This window comes from Aegilops tauschii, chromosome 7 (genome assembly GCF_002575655.3).
Source record: "Aegilops tauschii subsp. strangulata cultivar AL8/78 chromosome 7, Aet v6.0, whole genome shotgun sequence".
NCBI lineage: Eukaryota > Viridiplantae > Streptophyta > Magnoliopsida > Poales > Poaceae > Aegilops > Aegilops tauschii.
The window spans coordinates 47213328-47219327 of NC_053041.3; positions in this window are offsets into that span (position 1 = coordinate 47213328).

The following is a 6000-nucleotide window of genomic DNA, read 5'->3' on the forward strand; positions in this document are numbered from 1 at the left end:
GCTTTTCACTCACCTGCCATGATAGACCTTCAAATTCGAAACCTTTAACTCTACCTTTACTACGTAAATGGTATACAGTTGATAACTTGCAATTCGAAAAAAAATTACCGTCAAAATAACTTTTTTTATGTCACTGACTAGTGACGGCCCAAGCTTGCACTGTTGCGGGTTAATTCCACAAGTTGTTTCTGCAATGTGGTAATGAACTGACAGATTGCCTTTTATTTATTCTCAAGTTAGATTTCTAGTTTTATTTGATTTGAGATTCCTTCCTGGGTTAGGTTAATTTCATATACTGCTGCTTCTTCCATGTGATGCTGAACTGGGGGTTGACTTGTTTTATTCTAAATTTTAGGTAAGTAAAGAATTCACCCATGCTGATGCTTCTTCAGTTGAGACAATCTGCTCCCTGGCTGCTACTGGAATGAGATGTGTGATGGCTCATCTCACTCGGCTCTTCAAGACAGCGTGCGTACAAGGGAAGGAGAAGGGCAGAAATGCAAGAGTGAATGCTTGGAGTGGTAAGCTTGCTGCAAGTTATAACTATAGCTTCAAACAATGCTTGTGCAAATTATTCTAGCCATATATGTGACAAACAATGCTTCTCCAGCAAATTTCCACACCAATCCGTCCATCTATCATTTAGATTTTCTACTTCTGAAAATTAAAAAAATAGTGACAAGCTAGCCTTCTCCATTAACCACTTTGTGTGTGCTGCTATATGAACATGTTTCGATTTGGCTGCTCCCCCTACCTTATGCGTGTGCAGGTGCTTTGAGTGCTTCCTTCTTCCCTTCCTGGGACGCCGCTCTCCCACTGCTCTGACGCCATAGACAGACAAATGTAAGTATTTCTCTTGTCTCCACTTGCCCTCTGTTAGTGTCCTTTCTCTGGCCTTAATTTGCACAGAAATTATTTCTTAAGAGAGGACAAGAGGAGATGTCCTGCCATCCAACTTGTCTTCTTGAACAAATGAAGCACAACCCTTCGTAGCACCTGAAGTTTCAGACTGAATGAATTACATTGGCCACCTATATTTAGAAACTTTACCCTATGGAGTAGCATGTACCTTTGGTTTCCTAGAAGCTCATTGTGCGCGTCCTTAATTAGCAACTCACTTTCCAAAAGTTTCGATGACAATTTATGTGAAACCAGTTGTGCAGTTTGCATCTTTGTAACAATACATGCTATAAGATCGAAGTTAACACTAAAAGTGTTCTCTGCAGTGTATGGAAGTTTAACTTATTATGCGAATCTGCTTTCATTTGATTGTGCCTCAAATTTCACAATCATTATTATTTATTTTAGACACTTGAAAATGAAGGGAGAAATGCTACAGTTGTATGTTGTTTCTGCAGTATGTTGATCTACTTGCCTTTCCTTTTGTTATACAGCAACCAAAATTTCTGGAGCAGGATAGTCGCTTGACATTTTGTTATACATGCAACTGAGCCGGTCAGTTGGCGGCTCCCAGATATATCCGCCATGGTCGCCATGATGATGACGACCTCCCCTCCACATGCTTTTGCTCGGTGGACGACGCGACCGTCTCTTCCTCACCTCACCTCACCTCAGGCTGGTGGCGTCCAGATCAAGTGGATTCGTCAATGGCCTCGACAGATGCAGTCTGATTGCCATCATGAAGGTACTCCCACTCTTTGATTTGCTCCTCTCCCCTTCCCTTCCCCTTTCTTCTCTTATACACTTGGTTTCCTTCCTCACGCATGCGTTACGGACAGGCTCCTTCTCCACAACCACACACGGGAAGCCATGGAAGCTCCATGTGCTTGTTCTCCATGGAGGTCAGCAGCTGCCATGCCGCGATGGAAGCAAGTCCCAGAGCTCGTCAAGGTTTGGATTTGGCAGCTCCACTCCCTCCCTATTGATTAACCTATGCTAGTTTTTGATAGTTTGCCTTAATTTTGCTGCTAGCACATGGTTTTGCATGTATTGCTAGCGTATATTAAACTACCAAGAAATAAGTGGCTCTGAAGCTACTTTTTTTATCAGTCTAGTCTTGATTAAATCCAGGCTTTATTTACTTGTAGATGTATATTGTTTCTTTTGGTTGGTACCTGCTAACAGGTGTGATGTGGATTACGTCAGATGTTTATGTCAGGTGATGAATGTATCTGTGATGAATTTTTGTGCTCTGTTTGGAGAACTCACTTGGGTTTGTTCACTCAAAATGACATCAAATTCTTGAAATCTAGTTCTTAGTCTCGAGTGGCAATGTGCAGCTTGACTGAATCTTTAATGTACTTTTCCTTGTACCTGTGTTGTATGACTAATGCTAGTGCGGAGAATGAGTAGTTCAGATTGGTAGTAAGCTGGATAAGTACTTGGTCTGAATCACACAATTTTGTTTGCTGCATAATAGCACCATGCTTAGTTAGTATACTTATGCAACCATCATTTTCCTTGCTGCTATTTTTGTGGTTTCTTTGCACCACCTTGTTATCTCTGTTTTGTGACACATGTGCTTGTACATTGATCGTTTTGAGTAACACTTTATTGTATCAGTGCATCCACATGCATATGAATGGTGCTTTCTTTTTGGTACAGATAACTAGTGTCGCCGATCTGCCAAGCACATGATTCCAAAGCATCTTGTCATCAGTGACCTACTTCCACTGGGACCTGACTGCCATCCGACAACACGTGAGCCATACCGGACATCGTTGGGACCTCCATGTCCGGCTACATGGGTTGCGGTGAGCCCCTGCTCTCTCTCTCTCTCTCTCTCTCTCTCTCTCTGCCCTTGCACGGTCCGGCCATCGAGCTAGTGTACGACTGTTGTCGTCATGCTGTGTGTAGTGGTGGTGGTCTTCCGGCAACTAACATGATCTTGGGATTGTGGTCATATTTCTTGTCGATTAAACATGTCATAATACTTGTGCTTTGCGAGGCCATGTGTGTATGTGGCTGCTACCATGCTTTCCTACCTATGCAAGATTCTGTTGTGCCTCGACAAATAGTCTCTGGTTTATCCATTTATGTACCTTTTTTGCACCGCATGTTACAGGATTTGGTAGTGGTCCATGTTCTAGCTTTGGTAGGATCCTTGCTTATATGTTGTGGGATGTTGATTTATTAACAATGGCTACCATTAAATATAGAAAGAAAACGATTACCTATTAACTGGTGTAGTGTTGCTGTGCACATATAGATAGAACAAGTGTTATCCTTGTGTGCTTTGGAGGGAGCCATCATGCATGTGCTAGCAATATTCATGACTAGTCTTGGATGGATATTTTATCTAGTTGTATGTTCGATTGTCAATTGTTTGCTACGCTAGTTGAACAAATGGGCGCTTCTTTTAATTTGTTATGCTACCTGATCAGTTTCTGGAGCTCAACAATATCTGTTGTTTCTTGGAGCTAGGGCCCGGCGCAAATGACACTTGCTCTCCCCAGAGCTCTCTCCCTCCTCTGACACCTATGATGAACACTTCTTCTCTGACCACGGCCGAGGTGAGCCAGTCGCTTCGTTTCTTTTGCATACTTACTCTCATTCCCTGTGTGTCCACAACCATCGAGCCGTGGTAGTTGTATACTGGCCATTGCACCATGGAGATTTCTTGGGCTGGGTTGGGGGCTATGGTCATGGTGTCTGTTGTAATCTACATTTCTGTTTCTGTGAATGAACGATGACGACAATATTATTTTCCTACCTATGGCTGCGGCTGCGTTGAGCCTTCTCAATTGGTACTTTTGATTGTTACACATGTTCTGAATCCATGATGCTCAGGGTCCCTGATAACCCACAAGTATAGGGGATCGCAACAGTTTTCGAGGGTAGAGTATTTAACCCAAATTTATTGATTCGACACAAGGAGAGCCAAAGAATATTCTCAAGTATTAGCAGTTAAGTTGTCAATTCAACCACACCTGGATAACTTAGTATCTGCGGCAAAGTATTTAGTAGCAAAGTAATATGATAGTAGTGGTAACGGTAGCATAAGTAATATTTTTGGTATTTTGTAGTGATTGTAACAGTAGCAACGGAAAAGTAAATAAGCGAAGAACAATATATGAAAAGCTCATAGGCATTGGATCGGTGATGGAGAATTATGCCGAATGCGGTTCATCATGTAACAATCATAACATAGGGTGACACAGAACTAGCTCCAATTCATCAATGTAATGTAGGCATGTATTCCGAATATAGTCATACGTGTTTATGGAAAAGAACTTGCATGACATCTTTTGTCCTACCCTCCCGTGGCAGCGGGGTCCTAACGGAAACTAAGAGATATTGAGGCCTCCTTTTAGTAGAGTACCAGAACAAAGCATTAGCACATAGTGAATACACGAACTCCTCAAACTATGGTCATCACCGGGAGTGGTCCCGATTATTGTCAATTCGGGGTTGCCGGATCATAACACATAGTAGGTGACTATAGACTTGCAAGATAGGATCAAAAACTCACATATATTCATGAAAACATAATAGGTTCATATCTGAAATCATGGCACTCGGGCCCTAGTGACAAGCATTAAGCATAGCAAAGTCATAGCAACATCAATCTCAGAACATAGTGGATACTAGGGATCAAACCCTAACAAAACTAACTCGATTACATGATAGATCTCATGCAACCCATCACCGTCCAGCAAGCCTACGATGGAATTACTCACGCACGGCGGTGAGCATCATGAAATTGGTGATGGAGGATGGTTGATGATGACGATGGCGACGAATCCCCTTCTCTGGAGCCCCGAACGGACTCCAGATCAGCCCTCCCGAGAGGTTTTAGGGCTTGGCGGTGGCTCCGTATCGTAAAACAAGATATATCCTTCTCTCTGATTTTTTTCTCCCCGAAAGTGAATATATGGAGTTGGAGTTGAGGTCGGTGGAGCGTTAGGGGGGCCCATGAGGTAGGGGGGCGCGCCTTAGGGGGGCAGGCGCGCCCTCCACCCTCGTGGACAGGGTGTGGGCTCCCTGATGTGGCTTTTTCTACCAGTATTTTTCTTATTTTCCAAATAGATGTTCCGTGGAGTTTTAGGTCATTCCGAGAACTTTTGTTTCTGCACATAAATAACACCATGGAAAGTCTGTTGAAAACAGCGTCAGTCCGGGTTAGTTGCTTTCAAATCATGCAAGTTAGAGTCCAAAACAAGGGCAAAAGTGTTTGGAAAAGTAGATACGATGAAGACGTATCAACTCACCCAAGCTTAAACCTTTGCTTGTCCTCAAGCAATTTAGTTGATAAACTGAAAGTGATAAAGAAAAACTTTTACAAACTCTGTTTGCTCTTGTTGTTGTAAATATATAAGGTAGCATTCAAGTTTTCAGCAAAGATTATGACTAACCACATTTGCAATAACTCTTAGGTCTCATGTTTACTCATATCAATGGCATAATCAACTAGCGAGCAATAATAATAAATCTCGGATGACAACACTTTCTCAAAACAATAATGATATGATATAACAGGATGGTATCTCGCTAGCCCTTTCTGAGACCGCAAAACATAAATGCAGAGTACCTTTAAAGATCAAGGACTGACTAGACATTGTAATTCATGGTAAAAGAGATCCAGTCATAGTCATACCCAATATAAATTAATAGTAATGGATGCAAATGACAGCAGTGCTCTCCAGCTAGTGCTTTTTAATAAGAGGGTGATGAATCAACATAAAAGTAAATAGATAGGCCCTTCGCAGAGGGAAGCAGGGATTTGTAGAGGTGCCAGAGCTCGATATTGAAATAGAGATAAATAATATTTTGAGCGGCATACTTTCATTGTCAACATAACAACCAAGAGATGGCGATATCTTCCATGCTACACACATTATAGGCGGTTCCCAAACAGAATGGTAAAGTTTATACTCCCCCTCCACCAACAAGCATCAATCCATGGCTTGCTCGAAACAACGAGTGCCTCCAACTAGCAACAGTCCCAGGGGGAGTTTTGTTTGCAATTATTTTGATTTGATTTTGCATAAAGCATGGGAATGGGCATCCCGATGACCAGCCATTTTCTCGTGAGTGAGG